A 23,890-nucleotide genomic window follows, 5' to 3' on the forward strand; every position below is an offset into this window, starting at 1 on the left:
GACCCTAAACACCTGGACTACGGAACATGGGGTTCGGACCCTACACACCTGGACAACAGAACATGGGGTTCGGACCCTAAACACCTGGACTACGGAACATGGGGTTCGGACCCTAAACACCTGGACTACGGAACATGGGGTTCGGACCCTAAACACCTGGACTAGGGGTTCGGACCCTACACACATGGACTACGAAACACGAGATTCTGACCGTACACAGCTGTACTACAGAACATGGGGTTCGGACCCCACACACCGAGACTGCGGAACATGGGATTCAGACCCTACACACCGGTACTACAGAACATGGGGTTCGAACCCTACACACCTGGGCTACAAAAGATGGGGATCGGACCCTACACACCTAGATTACAAAGCAACACAGTTACAAGAGCCTAACAAAGTAGACCTCAGACGAACACCCAGACTCCTCTGGACGTATAGAGCGAAGCAATGTTGATGTTCGATGGCCAGTCTCCCCAGAAAATATCATTGATCTTCGAAAAAAAGAAGAAAAATTGATCACAACCATCAGGTTCATCCCATCCGCGACCCCAACTCAGATCAGTGGGAAGCTAAGTATTCATCATTTCACTGACGATTTCTTAAAGCTTTTAGAGGCAGGGTAGTTGGCGTTGAGAGATGGTGGTGATGAAGGGCAGGGATTGTGGTGTTGAGAGGGCTGGGTATTGATGGTGGGAGGGCAAGGATGGTGGTGTTGAGAGGGCTGGGTAGTGGTGGTGTTGAGAGGGTTAGGATGGTGGTGTTGAGAGGGCTGGGGAGTAGTGTTGAGAGGGTTAGGATGGTGGTGTTGAGAGGGCTGGGTAGTGGTGTTGAGAGGGTTAGGATGGTGGTGTTGAGAGGGCTGGGTAGTGGTGTTGAAAGGGTTAGGATGGTGGTGTTGAATGGGCTTCGTTGTGGTACTTAGAGGGCTGGGTTGTGTACTGGCTGAGAGGGCTGGGTAAAGGTGTTGACAGAGTTGGGTAGTGATACTGAGCAGACTTGTCTGGTGGTGTTGAGAGGGTTGGAGTGGTGATGAAAAGGCTGGGTGATGGTTAAAGCTAGGATGATGGTGAGAGGTTGCTGAGGGCTGGGTAGGTTGTTGGGAGGGCTGGATGAGTGGTGAGATGTCTGGGATGTATGTGAGAGGGTGTCTGGGTGTGGATCAAAGTGTTGGAGTGGTCGTGAGAGGGCCGGGGTTGTGGTGGTAGTGGTGGTGGTGAGGGGCTGGAGTTGTGGTAGCAGCGGTGACCACAGGGCTAGGATGGTGGTGAGAGGGCAAGGGTACTGGTAGTAATATTAGGGCTAGGGTGGTGGTGATGGTGAGAGGACTAGGGTGGTGGAGGTGGTGGTGAGAGGGCTGAGGTGGTGAGAGGGCTGAGGTGGTGAGAGGGCTGGGATGGTAAGCGTGGCTCAGCCATGGTAATGACGGCTCCCACTCACCTTACTAAGCCCTCGACATACAAACAAGTTTTTCTCCTTTCATGAGCCCGACAGTTTGACTACCTATACTGATGTATACACACAAAACCTCTCGCCAGCACATTAAGACAAGCAGGAGTACGCACATACACACACACACGCACACACACACACACACACACACACACACACACACACACACACACACACACACACACAACACACACACACACACACACACACACACACAACAAACAAATATACGCTGATTGAACTGGCAAGAACAATTGCGCCCATTGAGGACCTGACTTTACAAAATTGACTTGCACAAGACTTACATTCCCACAATGGTTTCGTCTGCTAACTTGTGACGTGACGAACAAAAGACAACATATAATCAGGATCTGATCTCAAGTCAGCCAAAATATTTGGCGGCTTCGTCCGTATGTCAGTACCAACAAAAGATCTGTAAATCATGTATTGGGATTAGCTTATGAAATCATCGTCAATACAGGTTCGAGACTTATGATTCATATTTCATTCAAGTCATGCGTCACCCTTAACAATGTATATACAGACGTATACATACACAAGAGATAAGCTCTCTGAGTTGGTAAGAATATGTATGTAGGCTACACAGCCACACGATAGCTGGTGTAGGAAACACTACACCCCATGAGACGTCAAGCATTTTATACCCCTTGATTCTTTACGAGCGTCAAATGTCAGAGGGAACCTGAATTTCACGGCGTCTCCGGCATGACAAGGGCGGCAGCTGCCACCCTCGCCGTTTCCCACCAAGGGGGTGGGGGGTGTTCCCCACACATAACTCACCCGCGTCTCTAATGGTTGATTCCCGGGTATTAATTAGTCTGTTTAGCGACAACTGCAGGAGAAAGACATTGGTCGTATGACCACCGGACTCAAAGAAGAGGAACGAGATTGGTTTTAGTGACGTAATATTCTTCCACCATGAATATACTCAATATCAAGGTTTCATAATGGGGATGAACGTATTATGTTCATTTAACATTATCAATTACGTGTACGGTACTCTTTCCTCGTTCTTCAAATTACATTATGATCCTCCTTTCCCCCACACCACGGAGTGAGGATTAAGCTGGGAAATCAAAGGTTTATTCCAGTTTACTCCAGACAACACTGATTGGTGTAGTCTTATGGCCCCGGGTTCCGTCCAGTACAATGTAAATAATAATTCATTAATGACGGAGGAGCACCGGACCGCAGCACGGTAATCTGATCGTTCTGGTCACGAGCCACAGGGATCAAGTTACTGTGGCAGGGATTCTGGGGAAGGGTGAGGAGAAGGGGGGATTGGGGTATGAGAGAGAGGAGAGAGAGAGAGAGAGAGAGAGAGAGAGAGAGAGAGAGAGAGAGAGAGAGAGAGAGAGAGAGAGAGAGAGAGAGAGAGAGAGAGAGAGAGAGAGAGAGAGAGAGAGAGAGAGAGAGAGAGAGAGGCAGGGGTGTACTCTGGGAGGTACGTGGGAGAGGTGGCAGGGGGTGTACTTGAGGTAGGTGGTGGAGGTCACGGTGCTCTGGGACTGTTGGCGGGAAGAGACGGACACATGGGAAGGACACACACAACAAGAGACGCTACGGTCCACAACGAGGGCATCTGCTGCACGAGAGTCACGCCATACAGACTTCCCTGTCTGGTCAGCCATAGCCAGGATAGTGGACCAGAGACCCACCTCCCTACCCACAACACAACTCTAACAACAACAAACGGCAGGACCAAGCTGAGGAGGGGCACCAAGTAATACACAGAGGGGGTATACTACCTTGGACATTTTACAGGAAAGTTAGGATTAGAAATTATAGGGGGAGGGGGGGTGAGATCTGGAACGAGAAATAGGCTATACTAGGGAAGGCGGGCGAAGGGGTGTGTTGGGATAGGTTTAGGAGGGGTGTAATTGGGTCGATGGGGAGGGGTTGTGCTAAGATTGGTGAGGGAGGGTTCTACATGGGTTGTGGGGGGGGGGAGAAAGAGAGGGACAGAGGCTGGAGTGCACTGGGATAAATGGATGGATACAGGCAATGGCGTGCTTGGTAGTTGGGGAACTGGTGTTCTCAAGTAGATGGTGAGGGGATGTGTACTGGGGTAGGTGTGGAAGGCTGTGCTAGGGTAAGAGTCTCCAGGTAGGAGGGGGTGAGGGGACATAGCAAGGATGTACTGGGAGAGGTGACATACGTAGACTGTGGTAGATTGGAGAGGGGTGTTCTTGGGAAGGTGGGGGCTGAACAAAGGCAGGGGTGTACTGTGATAAGTTGGGGTAGGGTGTACTGGGATAAGTTGATACAGTAGTGTACTGGGATATATTGAGTCAGTGGAGTACTGGGATAAGGTTGATACTGCAGTGCACTGGGATACGTTCGGTCAACGGTGTACTGGGATAAGTTGATACAGTAGTGTACTGGGATACATTGAGTCAGTAGTGTACCGGGATAAGTTGATACAGCAGTGTACTGGGATACGTTGAGTCAGTGGTGTACTGGGATAATTTGGGTCAGGGGTGTGCCAAGATACATGTACTAGGATACGTTAGGACAGGGGTGAACTGGGATATGCTGGGCCAGGAATGTACTGAAAAAATGTGGAAAAGAGGTGCACTAGAGCAGATGGGACGAACTACTGGGACAGGTGCGGAGGAGTGTACCAGGATGTGTGTACATAGGAGTACAGGGAAAGGACAGGTGACAGGAGACCAAGTGGCCCATGATGAGGTCATGTGTAGCCATAATCATACCTGTGGTAGACACTGGAGAGTAAAGTAGAAGGTGGTGGGCCGCTCTAACCAGCTGTCAACAAGACTGGATTACGCTTATAAAATCATGACCAACAAGTGTTGTTGTTGGAGGCGACGGACGCGCGAGAAGGAAGGAGGAACCTCATCATAATCACGAGACTGACGGAGGACGGGTGGTGCCAACGCGGGCCAGGGTGACAACACCAAGGTTACGTGCCGTCCTGGAGACAGCAGGATATACAAACCCGAACACCTGGCCCATCATGATACGACCCGGACAACCGAATGCTAAGAGGAAGTGACTCTTGTGCATCACAGATGAGAGTCAAGAGAAGAACAACACATTACGACAATCCATCAATCTCAAAACTGTTGGTGCGCCCCTTGTCGTCCGTGTACGAGAGGAAGGACGTCCATCCGGCTGTGAGGGAGGACATGGCAAGACTTGGTCAGCGGGAGAGAGCGAGGAGAAGAGACGGACCGGATAATGTTGGAACCAATATTAGGTATGACCCAGAGACTCGTGTCTTACTAAGAGGTGTTCACGTCATCGACAGGCATTACCACAAAAACAATTTACTCCACCTAATACCGTGACTATGTGATCATAAAACATTGCTTGAGCTAAGGAGAAACTGAATCCTGATATTGTTATATTTTTTGTCTTGATTTTTCATATTGTCTCGTTACTGGAAACACAAACTAATGCCAGCTCCAGTCAGTGTTCCAGGATGTGATGTGCACTTTATCCTTTCCAGACATGGCCAACATCAGGGTAAGTGTTATGATGCTGGTGAAATGTAATCAGGTAAATTATGTTACTCGGGTTGATATGAACAATGAATGTTATAGGGTAAGAATGATCATGTTATCCAGGTCTGATATTCGATAATATCTACATTGCACCTGAAAGACTCTCCTGGTTTTGACCCCTTGCTGCTCGGCTCTCTATATGCCAGTGTCGCGGGAAGAGAGAGAGAGAGAGAGAGAGAGAGAGAGAGAGAGAGAGAGAGAGAGAGAGAGAGAGAGAGAGAGAGAGAGAGAGAGAGAGAGAGAGAGAGAGAGAGAGAGAGAGAGAGAGAGAGAGAGAGAGAGAGAGAGAGAGAGAGAGAGAGAGAGAGAGAGAGAGAGAGAGAGAGAGAGAGAGAGAGAGAGAGAGAGAGAGAGAGAGTAGTAATGATGGAACACCACTGGTGTATTATGAATGAAGATAACAACCATATGTTTACTGTGGCGTAAAGGATTTTAGTTTTAACGATCATGGTAGGACACTTGTATGTTTAAGTGGAAATAATACACTAGCCCCTCATTTGATTGTCTGGTGAACGACTCTCATACCAGAGAAAGACTTTTGTGTCTTGTTAAGCAAACAGTAGAAGAAGAACTGATACTATTGGATGAGTAGAGGACTCAGACCCTGACCCGAGTTGCGTGAAGATGGATTTGTGTGGATGGAGTCAAGTGCCTGCTCCTTATGACTACAGACACCGATGGCGTTTGGTGAGTCTTCCTATCGGCCAACATTGTGTCACCTGATGAGGAAGATCGTGTCTCATAACGGTAGATATTGATGGATTTAAAGCCATCATGAGGGAAGTCTTTCCTCTGATCCTTGGACTCGAATGAGATGAGCCTGTGATGTTATCTCACAAGGTCACAGTATGACAGACATATGAGGTAGGACATGCCATAAACAGGATTTTGATCAAGATTATGCATGGTGATGTTCCTCACTCTAGGTGAGGAAGCGGCTGGTGGAGGTAGATGACTTAAAAATACATCTGGTAGTCAATGAATTAGAAAGGTGGAATTAGACACGAACGTAACTCAAATTGATAATGATCAATTTACAACATTGGTGACAGAATGGCGTGGGTGACGAGTGTGATGTAGAGTCTACCTCGGGGGTACCAGTGCTGGCTGGTCATTTCAATCTTGGCCAACTGGAGCGAGTGATGAGGAATATTAGACAGAATACGAGAATCAGATGAATTTCTCTCGGCTTCTCGGATTACCTATATAATGGTTCAGATATATCTTGAATGTGTTTAACATTGGTGTTTATAGGTATGTGTTAACCGGTGTCATGGTGTCACAGTAAACTGGTAACGATATTCAATTCAGATGATCAGACGGATTGTGGGTGGACACGGTAGCCAAAATTTATGACACAGTGGACAGGCTGATAACAGCTGTGGTGTGATGCTGATCATTAATGTCCTGCTGAGCCACAGGATCTAAGAGGGTTGTAAATAATGTGGCTGAGGTTGTTGTTGACTGACTATGCCGGATTTGAGGAAAAGGTTTTTTTGTTAATCTTGGTCAAGTTTACGATAAGGTCCCACCAGGGGAAGCTTATTAGGTACCTAATGATGTTAGGTTGTGGTAGGAGAATGCTTCTAGTAATCAAGACTACGTACGTATAAATGGAGAAAGAATATCATTAGAATCCGCAGTTATTTCAGCATAGGGGTAGGTACGTCACCCCAGCAGGTGTTTGTTGTTTGTTTCATAAATGGATGAGAAGATTATGAAGAAAACGAATCTCACAGATGGCTGGGCTGCAGCCTCTGTCGCTGATGGACGATACCGCCATCCTGCCAACTTGTCGTGAAGTGTGTTTGATTACGAATCTAAATGTAGCGATGAACTATTGTCACGAGTACGGGATGGGTGAAATGAGTATATATATATATATATATATATATATATATATATATATATATATATATATATATATATATATATATATATATATATATATATATATATATACATATATATATATATATATATATATATATATATATATATATATATATAATTCATATATATATAATTCATATATTTATAATTTATAATTTATAATTTACATATTTATAATTTATCCCTGGGGATAGGGGAGAAAGAATACTTCCCACGTATTCCCTGCGTGTCGTAGAAGGCGACTAAAAGGGGAGGGAGCGGGTGGCTGGAAATCCTCCCCTTTCTTGTTTTTTTTAATTTTCCAAAAGAAGGAACAGAGAAGGGGGTCAGGTGAGGATATTCCCTCTAAGGCCCAGTTCTATGTTCTTAATGCTACCTTGCTAACGCGGGAAATGGCAAATAGTATGAAAAAAGAACGATAAGGTGTGAACGTCCTCACGACGCTTAGAAGTTACATCCAGCGCTTGGTGTGGCACCCGATGATGGCCAGGCCAACACAGCACTGTCACAGCACCAGGTAAACACATCAGCCGTGCTAACAAATATGCTATGTTTTGTGCAGAAAATACCAAAATAGCGCGTCTACATAAAAGTAATAAGTGTTTAATGCTGCGGTGTGTTCATCACTATTATACAGCTCAAAAACATGGTTAACCACGTATCCAGTTGGGATAATTTGACAATATAAATGATTTGATGTTTACCTGGTGCTCGGGGTAATACAAGAATGGATTTATGTTTTGTTTGCCAGAGGGACACTACCAGTACAATGTGTATTATCGAAGACGAAGAAACACTTATCGAGACGAAGCTTCGAAACAATAATGTTGAAGAGACTTTCCACATTGTGTATGATTTACGTAAAAGACAAAACACAAACATACAGATTTATGAGGGAGGCTCTGGATTTGGAAGGGCACAAGCGACCCACGACGTAATATAAGGAATGCAATTGTCGACAAGCCAGGCCATGCTGCACAATATGTTGCATACAAACCCTGACTTAACTTTTGACATATTATTCTGCTATGAAGTTTTTTATATTCGATTTCATACATAAATCACTCACAATATTGAGACTGATGTCATATGAGGATTGAAACAGGATGACGGAGCTGGGGCCACCATTAGAACTAAGGTCGCGTGATGAGGGCGAGGTGCATGAGAGGGAGGAGGCTAATGTGTTGTCATGTGATGGCCATCCTGATCATTTCTGCAGGTTTAGGTGTTCCTCACTTAATGACCTGTTGTCTGAGAGAGAGAGAGAGAGAGAGAGAGAGAGAGAGAGAGAGAGAGAGAGAGAGAGAGAGAGAGAGAGAGAGAGAGAGAGAGAGAGAGACCCCTGTGGTGCTTTGTGTCTATATATTGATGAAGTGTTCTGTGTACACAAGTAAAGTTATCATCAAAGAGGTGATACAACCCTGCACGTAGTTACAATATCATTATTTTCTTAATTACTATCATCTTTACCGAGGCCACACGTACGTACGTGGTACTGGTTATATCATCCATTATGACATGAACACGTCACGTGTTCTTTATTTATTGATAAATATAATGCACGCGATGCAGCCACATATATCTTTAGCACGTGTATTTTTTCTTTTGAGAAAGAGAGATGTACATTTACTTCTGTACCTTGTGTTATTTTGTAATCTTTTAGCCAATAAATAAATGAATAAATGATTAAATGGGGTGGAACGACTCAGACTAGGGAAGTATTACAGGAACTCCAGTAGTGGACAGAGAGCTAGATCGGTGGTGGTGAGAGGGCTGGGATGGTGGTAGCGAGTGGGCTGGGATGGTGATGGTGAGAGGGCTGGTATGGTTGTAGCGAGTGGGCTGGGATGGTGATGGTGAGTGGGCTGGGATGGTGGTAGCGAGTGGGCTGGGATGGTGATGGTGAGAGGGCTGGTATGGTTGTAGCGAGTGGGCTGGCATGGTGATGGTGAGTGGGCTGGGATGGTGATAGCGAGTGGGCTGGGATGGTGATGGTGAGAGGGCTGGTATGGTTGTAGCGAGTGGGCTGGGATGGTGATGGTGAGACGGCTGGGATGGTGGTAGCGAGTGGGCTGGAATGATGGTAGCGAGTGGGCTGGCATGGTGATGGTGAGTGGGCTGGGATGGTGGTAGCGAGTGGGCTGGGATGGTGATGGTGAGTGGGCTGGGATGGAGGTAGCGAGTGGGCTGGGATGGTGATGGTAAGTGGGCTGGGATGATGGTAGCGCGTGGGCTGGGATGATGGTAGCGAGTGGGCTAGGATGTTGGGGGCTAGCAGCCTGGGATGGTGATGATGAGAGGGTTGGGATGGTGGTAGAGGTGGTGGTAATGGTGGTGAGAGGGCTGAAATGGTAGTGGTGGTGGTAGTGGGAAGAGGGCTAGGATGGTGTTGAGAGAGTTGGCATGGTGTTAGTGTTGTTGGCGAGAGGGTTGGAATGATGGTGATGGTGGTGGTGGTGGTGGTGGCGCTGAGAGGGTTGGGATGGTGGTGGTGGTGGTGATGGTGGTGGTGATGAGGTAGCTGGGATGGTGGTGGTGGTGGTGAGGTAGCTGGGATGGTGGTGGTGGTGGTGGTGGTGGTGGTGGTGGTGGTGGTGGTGGTGAGGTAGCTGGGATTGTGGTGATGGTGGTGGTGGTGGTGATGATGGTGGTGGTGGTGATGATGGTGGTGGTGGTGGTGGTGGTGGTGGTGGTGGTGATGATGGTGGTGGTGGTGATGATGGTGGTGGTGGTGATGATGGTGGTGGTGGTGATGATGGTGGTGGTGGTGATGATGGTGGTGGTGGTGGTGGTGGTGGTGGTGGTGGTGATGATGGTGGTGGTGGTGATGATGGTGGTGGTGGTGATGATGGTGGTGGTGGTGATGATGGTGGTGGTGGTGAGGTAGCTGGGATGGTGGTAATGGTGGTGGTGGTGGTGATGGTGGTGGTGGTGGTGGTGGTGGTGGTGAGGTAGCTGGGATGGTGGTGGTGGTGGTGGTGGTGGTGAGGTAGCTGGGATGGTGGTGGTGGTGGTGGTGGTGGTGGTGGTGGTGGTGGTGGTGGTGAGGTAGCTGGGATTGTGGTGATGGTGGTGGTGGTGGTGGTGGTGGTGGTGATGATGGTGGTGGTGGTGATGATGGTGGTGGTGGTGATGGTGGTGGTGGTGGTGGTGATGATGGTGGTGGTGGTGAGGTAGCTGATGGTGGTGGTGGTGGTGGTGGTGGTGAGGTAGCTGGGATGGTGGTGGTGGTGGTGGTGGTGGTGGTGGTGGTGGTGAGGTAGCTGGGATTGTGGTGATGGTGGTGGTGGTGGTGATGGTGGTGGTGGTGATGATGGTGGTGGTGGTGATGATGGTGGTGGTGGTGATGATGGTGGTGGTGGTGATGATGGTGGTGGTGGTGGTGGTGGTGGTGGTGGTGGTGATGATGGTGGTGGTGGTGATGATGGTGGTGGTGGTGAGGTAGCTGGGATGGTGGTAATGGTGGTGGTGGTGGTGATGGTGGTGGTGGTGGTGGTGGTGGTGGTGTGGTGGTGATGATGTGGTGGTGGTGGTGATGATGGTGGTGGTGGTGATGATGATGGTGGTGGTGAGGTAGCTGGGATGGTGGTGATGGTGGTGGTGGTGGTGGTGGTGGTGGTGGTGGTGGTGATGGTGGTGGTGGTGGTGATGGTGGTGGTGGTGGTGATGGTGGTGGTGGTGGTGGTGGTGGTGATGGTGGTGGTGATGATGGTGGTGGTGGTGATGGTGGTGGTGGTGGTGGTGGTGGTGGTGGTGGTGGTGGTGGTAGTGGTGGTGGTGAGGTAGCTGGGATGGTGGTGATGATGGTGGTGGTGGTGGTGGTGGTGGTGATGGTGGTGGTGGTGGTGGTGGTGGTGATGGTGGTGGTGGTGGTGGTGGTGGTGGTGGTGGTGGTAGTGGTGGTGGTGAGGTAGCTGGATGGTGGTGATGATGGTGGTGGTGGTGGTGGTGGTGGTGGTGATGGTGGTGGTGGTGGTGATGGTGGTGGTGGTGATGGTGGTGGTGGTGGTGATGGTGGTGGTGGTGGTGGTGATGGTGGTGGTGGTGGTGGTGGTGGTGGTGGTGGTGGTGGTAGTGGTGGTGGTGAGGTAGCTGGGATGGTGGTGATGGTGGTGGTGGTGGTGGTGGTGATGGTGGTGGTGGTGGTGATGGTGGTGGTGGTGGTGGTGATGGTGGTGGTGGTTGTGATGGTGGTGGTTGTGATGGTGATGGTGGTGGTGGTAGTGGTGGTGGTGGTGAGGTAGCTGGGATGGTGGTGATGATGGTGGTGGTGGTGGTGGTGGTGATGGTGGTGGTGGTGGTGATGGTGGTGGTGGTGGTTGTGATGGTGGTGGTTGTGATGGTGATGGTGGTGGTGGTAGTGGTGGTGGTGGTGAGGTAGCTGGGATGGTGGTGATGATGGTGGTGATGGTGGTGGTGGTGATGGTGGTGGTGGTGGTGGTGATGGTGGTGGTGGTTGTGATGGTGGTGGTTGTGATGGTGATGGTGGTTGTGGTGGTGTTGGTGGTGGTGATGATGGTGGTGGTGATGGTGATGGTGAGGTAGCTGGGATGGTGGTGGTGGTGGTGGTGGTGGTGGTGGTGGTGGTGGTGGTGGTGATGGTGGTGGTGGTTGTGATGGTGGTGGTTGTGATGGTGATGGTGGTGGTGGTGGTGGTGGTGGTGGTGATGGTGGTGTTGGTGGTGGTGGTGGTGATGATGGTGGTGGTGATGGTGATGGTGAGGTAGCTGGGATGGTGGTGGTGGTGGTGGTGGTGGTGGTGGTGGTGGTGGTGGTGATGGTGGTGGTGGTTGTGATGGTGGTGGTTGTGATGGTGATGGTGGTTGTGGTGGTGTTGGTGGTGGTAGTGAGGATGTAGCGTAACACTGTAGATGAACCTTAAGTGCCGGGTCGTGAGTAACATGCACTGACGTCGTCGCCACATGCAGGGATAGCTGGTGGCTGACAACACATTACCAAGAACCACATTAATAGTTGACTAGGTAAACTGTTATTGTGGGTTTACGGGGTAAACTATTACTGTGGGTTTACGGGGGTAAACTATTATTAAGGGTTTACGGGGTAAACTATTACTAAGGGTTTACGGGGTAAACTATTACTAAGGGTTTACGGGGTAAACTATTACTAAGGGTTTACGGGGTAAACTATTACTGTGGGTTTACGGGGTAAACTATTACTAAGGGTTTACGGGGTAAACTATTACTAAGGGTTTACGGGGTAAACTGTTATTGTGGGTTTACGGGGTAAACTATTACTAAGGGTTTACGGGGTAAACTATTACTGTGGGTTTACGGGGTAAACTATTACTGTGTGTATACGGGATAAACTATGACTGTGGTTTTACTGGGCAAACTATTACTGTGGGTTTACGGGGTAAACTATTACTGTGGGTTTACGGGGTAAACTATTATTGTGGGTATACGGGCTAAACTATTATTGTGGGTTTACGGGGTAAACTATTACCGTGGGTTTACAGGGTAAACTATTACTGTGGGTATACGAGGAAAAGCATATATGTAATCTATTTAATCAATCATAACTGTAGATCAATGGGTAAACTATTGTTGCAGTTTTCTGAATAACCATAAGTGTGTTGTAGTTAAGGAGACTAATACTGAAGGTGGAGTCCTAGTCAGTGTAGTGAGGAAGGTGGTGATGGGGTAGTCCAGGTCAGTGTAGTGAGGAAGGTGGTGATGGGGGAGTCCAGGTCAGTGTAGTGAGGAAGGAGGTGATGGGGGAGTCGTGGTCAGTGTAGTGAGGAAGGTGGTGATGGGGTAGTCCAGATCAGTGTAGTGAGGAAGGTGGTGATGGGGTAGTCCAGGTCAGTGTAGTGAGGAAGGTGGTGATGGGGGAGTCCTGGTCAGTGTAGTGAGGAAGGTGGTGATGGGGGAGTCCTGGTCAGTGTAGTGAGGAAGGTGGTGATGTGGGAGTCCTGGTCAGTGTAGTGAGGAAGGTGGTGATGGGGGAGTCCAGGTCAGTGTAGTGAGGAAGGAGGTGATGGGGGAGTCCAGGTCAGTGTAGTGAGGAAGGTGGTGATGGGGTAGTCCAGATCAGTGTAGTGAGGAAGGTGGTGATGGGGGAGTCCTGGTCAGTGTAGTGAGGAAGGTGGTGATGGGGGAGTCCTGGTCAGTGTAGTGAGGAAGGGAGGTGAATCCGTGTGACACTAGTTCACTTGTCACCTGAACCAGGCGGGGATCCTGAACACTGACCGTTGCCGGCGTGACCAGTGCAGGAGGACCAGACCTCCTGCTATCAGGTCTGTCGACTGATGTGTACCTGGGGAGGAACGACACTGCAGTGGCTGTCATTTCCCTCCGAGCTGCCAGTTAACCCAGGAGGCGACGAGAGCTTGTACCCTCCTCAGTCAAAACAAGTTTCTTCCTCACTTCTATCCTCCCTACAGTTAAGAATCTGTACCTGATATCTTTGACAAGTCTATTGATATTGTATCACTGAATCGAAGAACCCATATTATTCTATATATATAATGGTGGATCATTTAGCTGGAAATAAATATTGACTAGAAACACATAGACAAAGCAATTAAGTAAGGAGTGAATGGGTAGAGGGTAGGTGGAGGCCTGTCAAAAGCTCCTAGAGTGTACAATACATCAACGTAGGAGGGTGACAGGTTACAACAATGTATAACCTGACCTTCCCGGGTCAGGTTAAAGGCCATGCCACCCCGTGGTCACAGTGCTGTGCTTATGGGGATGAAATACCTCAATGAGGCAGAAATGCGTGGCGTTTAGGTGGGCGGGATGATACGATTCCTTTTCTCCGTGTCCACACTAGTGAGGAGGTTGGGAAGAAGAGCTGTGTTGAACACACCCAGGGAGAACCATACGGTGATGTGGTCACGATTGACCCGCTACACCCATCGTCCGTGGCACCTGGTGGGGCTAGACTACACCCAGGTTAGGTCACGATCGACCCGCTACACACATCCTCCATGCCACCCAGGTGGTGGTTAGGTCACGAACGACCCTCCACGCCCATCGTCCTTGGCAGCTGGTGGGTCTAGACTACACCCAGGTGGTGGTGCTGCTGTCATAAACGACCCGCTACACCCGTCGTCCGTGGCACCAAGTGGAACTAGGCTGCACCTGATTTACACCTACACTATCTGGGGCTTTATGCAAAACCCTATTATTCAACCAACCGCCAATACAAATACCACAGACGGTCAATTCGCAAACTTTATCATAAATATCAGTACACGCGGACATACATACACTGCAGACGAACAACATTCATACAACCACAGAATACAAATCCAACGTATACATTTCATATACGTACGGACAACCACAGAATTACAGACCAACATATTCCAACACGCAGAGGTACACATTCTCACAATTATATTCATAAAAACAAGCACACACACACACACACACACACCCACACACACACACACACACACACACACACACACACACACACACACATATACATGGACATATATAGTTACAAACGCGCCATGGGCACAGGCAGACACACACACAGAACAGTCACACATACACAAGAACAGATGTCTCCCTTAGTGATGGACAAACATTTGTTCCACTAACCTTATGTCAGTGTTTCCTGCCTCCTTGTCACTCCATGTTGATAGTTCATGATCAAACGTATGATCTGAGGCCAGACTCACTAGTATCACGAAATCTGCTTTATTATTTTATTGTTTATTGGACTCTCCTTAATAATGTGTACCTACAAATGTTTTTCTGTATGGTTTTATACACCACAAGTTTTCGTCATTAAGCTGCTAAACCAATTGGAGACAAACAGTACATTTTCACACAAGCAGCAGGATATCCGTCCGCAGTTCCCATCACCAAACAGCTCACTATTCCACGTGCTCGTCTTCAATTTCATTTGTCTTCCTTAACACGTTAATTCAGATACCTCGAGTTCACACGCAAGTGAACTCTTACGGACAGAGCGCGACCGTCAGAATCTACAATCACAATCAGAGATCAAGATGTGATACTGTTTGTAACATGTCCTCTTTTATTAACGAGTCACAGACAACAGGCCGAGGGAAGAGTAGTATAAACACCTTCTCTCGTCGACGGCACAGGCCAGACTGAGGCGGTGGGGTCTGCACCACCTGCCAGACGACACCACCACCACACACTAGCCCGGCCGAACACCACCCAAAACTTTCCCACGCGAGGCCACTACATCCTCCAAACAAGGGCTTACGTACGCCCCTCTACGACGCCTCTTGTATTGCTTCATCCATATATCAGTGATTACATATACCAGGCCCACAAGGAGACAGATTTATGATATGATCTGCATCGATAAAAGGCACAAATCATGATCCAGGTTTAGTAGGATCATTTATAGAAACGATCCCCCGCGCGTAATGTTATTTGTTTAGCAGGAAATATAGATGGAGAATTTATGTGGTTGACAACAGAAGACCTGGTGGTTCATGGCAAGGTTATCTGCTGAAGAACAGAATTGCTGAACAGAGGTTTGTTGCAGACAAATGGAGACAAGATGGTAATCATGTCAACATGGGTTCTTGTTTGAGATACGAACGTTCTTAGGTAGAAGCTCCTTGCTGGACTAAATCATCTGGTGGGAAACACCAGGAAGTGACGAGTGGCTATTATGGAAGAACTGAGGAGGGAAAGTCACGCAAAGGCGAAACTCAACAATTATAATTGAAGGTAACTCACAGCAAGGAGGAAATCAATTAACATGAAGCGGTCACAGGGAAGGAAATAGTGAGAGTAACTAAAAACAGATGAAAAATGACAGAGACGAGAACGACCGAAGTATTATTTGTTAGCAAGAGAACATTGTTATAAGGGAAATTTGTTAAACTAGATCAAATCTACGCCAAATAGAAGAAAATAAAAACGAAAATAGGGGAGGAGGAGGAGGAGGGGATAGCTGTTGTATTATCATGACATCTTCAAATTTTAGAAACACGAGGATCGAAAATACAGAAATTAGTGATGTGATATTGTGGCTGCCAGGATCCAGGAACATGAGTCGAGAAAAACTATGATCTTGAACATCCCCAGTCCCACTTCTGTTCTGCTTTCGACACACTAGAATAGATTGTTTCAGACTTGAAGACTTGTTGTTTAGAGTTGTGCGATTATTCAACTGACGCCTGATATGGAGTATGATATCTTCCTTCTACATATTTCCAAAATCTATCATGGCCTGACCTGTGCTTAGGTCACTGTACATGTTACAGGATCTCATGTAATCATCTACATCATGATGTATCAAATCATACATCTCGAAATCAATATACTCTCACCTTTCTTGTTCATATTTTCGGATTCCCCGTATGTTGACAACATTGTACTTCATTCTATGTACGTACATGTGATAAGTCACTCTGTATCATAACATCAACAATAATGATATCTCTCCAGCCTCTTCCTATGAGAGAGCCCTCTGGCTCCCTGGTCACACAACGTCTCTCCCGTCACCCAACTTCTAAAAGTACATACCTACTTGTACGTCCAGTGTTTACCTTCTATTACCTCCAGCTGCGCCTCCTTCACCCATACGACGTTAAATGCCAGTCTGTTTACGTCCTACGGTTCCCAAAACTTTATAACTGTTCTTATATAACTACTACTGTTACTCTGCGTCCTGTAAGTTATCCTGCAGGTAATCTGTGCACCCGAAACCTTCCCCGAATCCCCCTCTGTATCAGTAGTATTTCAGCTTCAACGTTTGTGTTGTATACCTAATGTGTGATCTGTGTTCGCGCTCTAGTGTTATGTCTGAACTATTACCATGGTTAGTATCTTGCACTTAAAAGAACTCAGACACCCTGCTCATGTGTATATCCTTTGTTACCTTCCTCTTTATGCTGTTCCGATTTTCCTGACGTAAATAGTCCGTATGACCCCTCGAGCGACATCTGTCACCCTCATATGTCGATGAATTGTACCTATTGTATGCCCTATACTTCCCTTCACCTACCCCTAACCATGTTATTTCAATCAGTAAAACGCTTCGGCTATATGCAATTAGAGAAATGAATTTAAAACGAAAACCTAAAAAAAAATATAAAAGAAAGTGAGGGTGCGGGAAGGAGAAGTAAAGAACCTAATATTAAAGTGATGAGAATAAATAAGACAATTACCTAAACTGGAGGAGAAATGGAAGAAAACGGAAGTGATGTTATTACGAGCGAAAGTTAAAGAGTCTCAGGAGGATCCAAAACGCGACAAAGGCTTCAAAAAAACTTCCGGTTTCTCTGTCTTTCTGACTGACGAGTTTCCCCTCCCAGGTTGTGAACTATACTCACTGGAGATGTGATGAGGCGTATATACATTATATATATATATATATATATATATATATATATATATATATATATATATATATATATATATATATATATATATTTATCTATTTATTTTGCTTTGTCGCTGTCTTCCGCTTTTGTGAGGTAGCGAAAGGAAACAGACGAAAGAAATGGCCCAACCCACCCCCATACACATGTATATACATACACGTCCACACGCTCAAATATACACACATATATATATATATATATATATATATATATATATATATATATATATATATATATATATATATATATATATATATATATATATATATATATATATATATATTCTTTTCTTTTAAACTATTCGCCATTTCCCGCGTTAGCGAGGTAGCGTTAAGAACAGAGGACTGGGCTTTTTTTTGAATATCCTCACCTGGCCCCCTCTGTTCCTTCTTTTGGATAATTAAAAAAAAAAAAAAACGAGAGGGGAGGATTTCCAGCCCCCCGCTCCCTCCCCTTTTAGTCGCCTTCTACGACACGCAGGGAATACGTAGGAAGTATTCTTAATCCCCTATCCCCAGGGATTATATATATATATATATATATATATATATATATATATATATATATATATATATATATATATATATATATATATATATATATATATATATATATATATAAATATGTATATATATATATATATATATATATATATATATATATATATATATATATATATATATATATATATATATATATATATATATATATATATATATTGAAATACAAGGAGAGGAGGGTTTCCAGCCCTCCGGCTCCAGCCCCTTGTAGTCGCTTTCTACGACACGCGGGAAATACGTGCCAGATATTCTTCCTCCCCTATCCCAGGGAGGGGGATGCTATTTCATGTGTGGCGGGGGGGTGGCGACGGAATTGGATGAAGGCAGCAAGTATGAATATGTACATGTGTATATATGTATATGTCTGTGTATGTATATGTGTGTATACCTTGAAATGTATAGGTATGTAAATGTTCGTGTGTGGACGTTTATGTGTATATATGTGTATATGGGTGGGTTGGGCCATTCCTTCGTCTGGTTCCTTGCGCTACCTCGCTAACACGGGAGACAGCGATTAAGTATAATAATGAATAGAAAAATAAAATTATATATACACACACATATATATTTTTTCTTTCGTACTATTCGCCATTTCCCGCATTAGCGAGGTAGCGTTATGAACAGAGGACTGGGCCTTAGAGGGAATATCCTCACCTGGCCCCCTTCTCTGTTCCCTCTTTTGAAAAATCAAAAAAAAAACGAGAGGGGAGGATTTCCAGCCACCCACTCCCTCCCCTTTTAGTAGCCTTCTACGACACGTAGGGAATACGTGGGAAGTATTCTTTCTCCCCCATCCCCAGGGATAACATATATATATATATATATATATATATATATATATATATATATATATATATATATATATATATATATATATTATTTATTTATTTTGCTTTGTCGCTGTCTCCCGCGTTTGCGAGGTAGCGCAAGGAAACAGACCAAAGAAATGGCCCAACCCACCCCAATACACAATGTATATATATACACGTCCACACACGCAAATATACATACCTATACATCTCAATGTACACATATATATACACACACAGACACATACATATATACCCATGCACACAATTCACACTGTCTGCCTTTATTCATTTCCATCGCCACCTCGCCACACATGGAATACCTTCCCCCTCCCCCCTCATGTGTGCGAGGTAGCACTAGGAAAAGACAACAAAGGCCCCATTCGTTCACTCTCAGTCTCTAGCTGTCATGCAATAATGCCCGAAACCACAGCTCCCTCTCCACATCCAGGCCCCACACAACCCTCCATGGCCTACCCCAGACGCTCCGCATGCCCGATTCAATCCACCGACAGCACGTCAACCCCGGTATACCACATCGATCCAATTCACTCTATTCCTTGCCCTCCTTTCACCCTCCTGCATGTTCAGGCCCCGACCACACAAAATCTTTTTCACTCCATCTTTCCACCTCCAATTTGGTCTCCCACTTCTCGTTCCCTCCACCTCCGACACATACATCCTCTTGGTCAATCTTTCCTCACTCATTCTCTCCATGTACCCAAACCACTTCAAAACACCCTCTTCTGCTCTCTCAACCACGCTCTTTTTATTTCCACACATCTCTCACATCCTTACATTACTTACTCGATCAAACCACACACCACACATTGTCCTCAAACATCTCATTTCCAGCACATCCACCCTCCTGCGCACAACTCTATCCATAGCCCACGCCTCGCAACCATACAACATTGTTGGAACCACTATTCCTTCAAACATACCCATTTCTGCTCTCCGAGATAATGTTCTCGACCTCCACACACTCTCCAAGGCTCCAAGGATTTTCGCCCCCTCCCCCAACTTATGATTCACTTCCGCTTCCATGGTTCCATCCGCCGCCAGATCCCCTCCCAGATATCTAAAACACTCCACTTCCTCCAGCCTTTCTCCATTCAAACTTACCTCCCAACCGACTTGACCCTCAACCCCACTGTACCCAACAACCCTGCTCTTATTCACATTTACTCTTAACTTTCTTCTTTCACACACTTTACCAAACTCAGTCACCAGCTTCTGCAGTTTCTCACATGAATCAGCCACCAGCGCTGTATCATCAGCGAACAACAACTGACTCACCTCCCAAGCCCTCCCATCCACAACAGACTTCATACTCGCCCCTCTTTCCAAAACTCTTGCATTCACCTCCCTAACAACCCCATCCATAAACAAATTAAACAACCATGGAGACATCACACACCCCTGCCGCAAACCTACATTCACTGAGAACCAATCACTTTCCTCTCTTCCTACACGTACACATGCCTTACATCCTCGATAAAAACTTTTCACTGCTTCTAACAACTTGCCTCCAACACCATATATTCTTAATACCTTCCACAGAGCATCTCTATCAACTCTATCATATGCCTTCTCCAGATCCATAAATGCTACATACAAATCCATTTGCTTTTCTAAGTATTTCTCACATACATTCTTCAAAGCAAACACCTGATCCACACATCCTCTACCACTTCTGAAACCACACTGAAACCACACACACACACATATATTATTTTCTATTTTTTATTATACTTTGTCGCTGTCTCCCGCGTTTGCGAGGTAGCGCAAGGAAACAGACGAAAGAAATGGCCCAACCCCGCCCCATACACATGTATATACATACGTCCACACACGCAAATATACATACCTACACAGCTTTCCATGGTTTACCCCAGACGCTTCACATGCCTTGATTCAATCCACTGACAGCACGTCAACCCCGGTATACCACATCGCTCCAATTCACTCTATTCCTTGCCCTCCTTTCACCCTCCTGCATGTTCAGGCCCCGATCACACAAAATCTTTTTCACTCCATCTTTCCACTGCGTTAACACCGGTACCCCAAATCGTTCCTATTCACCATATTCCTTGCACGCCTCTCACCCTCCTGCATGTTCAGGCTCCGATCGTTCAAAATTGTTTTCACTCCAACCTTTCGTTTCCAATTTGATCTCCCGCTTCTCCTAGTTCCCTCCACCACTAACACATATATCCTCTTTGTCAATCTTTCCTCAGTCATTCTTTTCATACGTCCAAACCATTTCAGCACACCCTCTCTACTCTCTCTACCACGTCCTTTCTATTATATCACCTCTCTTACCCTTTCATTACTTAATCGATCAAACCACTTCACACCACATATTGTCCTAAAACATTTCATTTCCAACATATCCATCCTCCTCCGTACAACCCTATCTATAGCCCATGCCTCGCAACTACTATTCCTTAAAACATACCTATTTTTGCTTTATTCTCTGAGCATATATATACATATACAGGGGAGAAAGAATACTTCCCACGTATTTCCCGCATGTCGTAGAAGGAGGCTAAAGGAGGAGGGAGCGGGGTGCTGGACCCCCCCCCCCCCCCTCCTTGTATTCAAAATTCTAAAAGGGGAAACAGAAGGAGTCAAGCGGAGAGTGGTCATCCTCCTCGAAGGCTCAGATTGGGGTGTCTAAATGTGTGTGGATGCAACCAAGATGAGAAGAAAGGAGAGATAGGAAATGTGTCAGAGGAAGGAAACCTGGATGTTTTGGGTCTGCGTGAAACGAAGCTCAAGGATAAAGGGGAAGTGTGGTTAGGGAATGTCTTGGGAGTAAAGTCAGTGGTTGGTGAGAGTACAAAAGCAAAGGAAGGAGTAGCACTACTCCTGAAGCAGGAGTTGTGGGAGTATATGATAGAGAGTAAGAAAGTAAACTCTAGATTGATGTGACTAAAACTGAAAATGGATGGAGAGAGATGGGTTATTATTGGTGCCTATGCGTCATGAGAAGAAAGATCATGAGAGGCAAGTGTTTTGGGAGCAGCTGAGTGAGTGTGTTAGGAGCTTTGATGTACGAGACCGGGTTATAGCGATAGGTAATTTACATGCGAAGGTGTGTAATGCGGCAGTGGAGGGTATAATTGGTGTACATGGGGTGTTCAGTGTTCTAAATGGAAATGGTGAAGAGCTTGTGGATTTGTGTGCTGAAAAAGAACTAGTGATTGGGAATATTTGGTTTAAAAAGAGAGATACACACAAGTATACGTATGTGTATAGGAGAGATAGTCAAATGGCGTTATAGGATTACGTGTTTATTGATAGGCGTGTAAAAGAGAGACTTTTGGATGTTAATTTGCAGAGAGAGGCAGCTGGAGGGATGTCTGATCACTATCTTGTGGAGACGAAGGTGAAGATTTGTAGAGGTTTCTCTCTGTTCATGGACCCGTGACAAGGAAAGAAGAGAGAATGTTGGGGTGAAGAGAGTGGTGAGAGTAAGTGAGCTTGGTAAGGAGAATTGTAAGAGAAAGTATCAGGAGAGATGAGTGTAGAATGGCAAAAGGAGAGAGAAAATAACGTGAGGAGAGTGGGTGAGGAATAGGATGTATTTAGGGAAGCAGTGATGGCTTGCGCAAAAGACGCATGTGGCATGAGAAAGGTGGGAGGTGGGCAGATTAGAAAGGGTAGTAACTGTTGGGATGAAGAAATAAGGTTATCAGTGAAAGAGAAAAGAGGCGTTTAGACGATACTGGTGTGAAAGAAAGCGGCATGAGGTCAAAAGAAAGGTGTAAGAGGTGAAAAGAGGGCAAATGAGAGTTGGGTTGAGAGAGTATCATCGAATTTTAGGAAAAATATAAAGATGTTTTGGAAGGAGGTAAATAACGTGCGTAAGATAAAAAGAACAAGTGGGAATATCAATGAAGGGGCGAATGGGGAGGTAATAACAAGAAGTGATGATGTGAGAATGAGATGGAGTGAGTATTTTGAAGTTCTGTTGAATGTGTTTGATGATAGAGTAGCAGATATAGGGTGTTTTGGTCGGGGTGGTGTGCGAAGTGAGAGGGTTAGGAAGAATGATTTGGTGAACAGAGAAGAGGTAGTAAAAGCTTTGCGGAAGATGAAACCCGGCAAGGCGGCGGGTTTGGATGGTATTGCAGTGGAATTCATTAAAAAAGGGGGTGACCGTGATGTTGATTGGTTTGTAAGAATATTCAGTGTATCTATGGATCATGGTGAAGTGCCTGAGGATTGGCGGAATGCTTGCATAGTGCCAGTGTACAAAGGGAAAACGGGTAAAGATGAGTGTTCAAATTACAGAGGCGTAAGTTTGTCGACTTTTCCTGGGAAATTAGACGAGATGGTATTGGCTGAGAGGGTAAAGGCATGTACAGAGCGTCAGATTGGGGAAGAGCAGTGTGGTTTCAGAAGTGGTAGAGGATGTGTGGGTCAGGTGCTTGCTTTGAAGAATGTATGTGAGAAATACTTAGAAAAACAGATGGATTTGTAGGTAGCTTTTATGGATCTGGAGAGGGCATATGAAAGGGTTGATAGATATGCTTTGTGGAAGGTTTTAAGAGTATATGGTGTGAGAGGTAAGTTGCTAGAAGCAGTAAAATTTGTTTACCAAGGACGCAAGGAATGTGTATGAGTAGGAAGAGAGGAGAGTGATTGGTTCCCAATAAATATCAGATTGCGGCAGGGGTGCGTGATGGCTACATGGTTGTTTGATTTGTTTATGGATGGGGCTGTTCGGGAGTTAAATGCAAAGGTGTTTGGAGAGAGGGGCGAGTATGAAGGCTGTTGTGGAGGAGAGGGCCTGGGAAGTGAGTCAGTTGTTGTTCGGTGATGATACAGCGCTGGTGGCTGGTTCGGGTGAGAAACTGCAGAGGTTGGTGACGAGCTTTATGAAAGTGTGATAGGAGAAAGTTCAGAGTAAATGTGAATAAGAGTAAGGTTATTAGGTATAGTAGGGTTGAGGGACAAGTCAACTGGGAGGTAGGTTTGAATGGAGAAAAAATGGAGGAAGTGATGTGTTTTAGATATCTAGGAGTGGACTTAGTAGCGGATGGAACCATGGAAGCGGAAGAGAGTCACATGCTGGGGGAGGGCGAAGGTTCTGGAAGTGATGAAGAATGTGTGGAAGGAGAGAATGTTATTTCGGAGAGCAAAGTGGGTATGTTTGAAGGAATAGCAGTTCCAACAATGCTATATGGTTGCGAGGCATGAGCTATAGATAGGGTTGTGCGGAGGAGGGTGGATGTGTAGGAATTGAAATGTTTGAGGACAATATGT

General features: G+C 46.1%; 1 protein-coding gene across 2 annotated transcripts in view; it reads right to left on the bottom strand.

Moving 5' to 3' along the window:
• Positions 1-15,001, bottom strand: part of LOC139754687 (uncharacterized) — a 622,261-nt gene extending 607,260 nt beyond the window's left edge. For both annotated transcript variants that reach the window (XM_071672247.1, XM_071672246.1), the window contains exon 1: positions 14,471-15,001. The gene's annotated coding sequence lies outside the window, so the exon portion shown is untranslated. The remainder of the gene's footprint in view (positions 1-14,470) is intronic.
• Between the last annotated feature and the right edge of the window lie 8,889 nt (positions 15,002-23,890).

This window comes from Panulirus ornatus, chromosome 17 (assembly GCF_036320965.1).
Source record: "Panulirus ornatus isolate Po-2019 chromosome 17, ASM3632096v1, whole genome shotgun sequence".
NCBI lineage: Eukaryota > Metazoa > Arthropoda > Malacostraca > Decapoda > Palinuridae > Panulirus > Panulirus ornatus.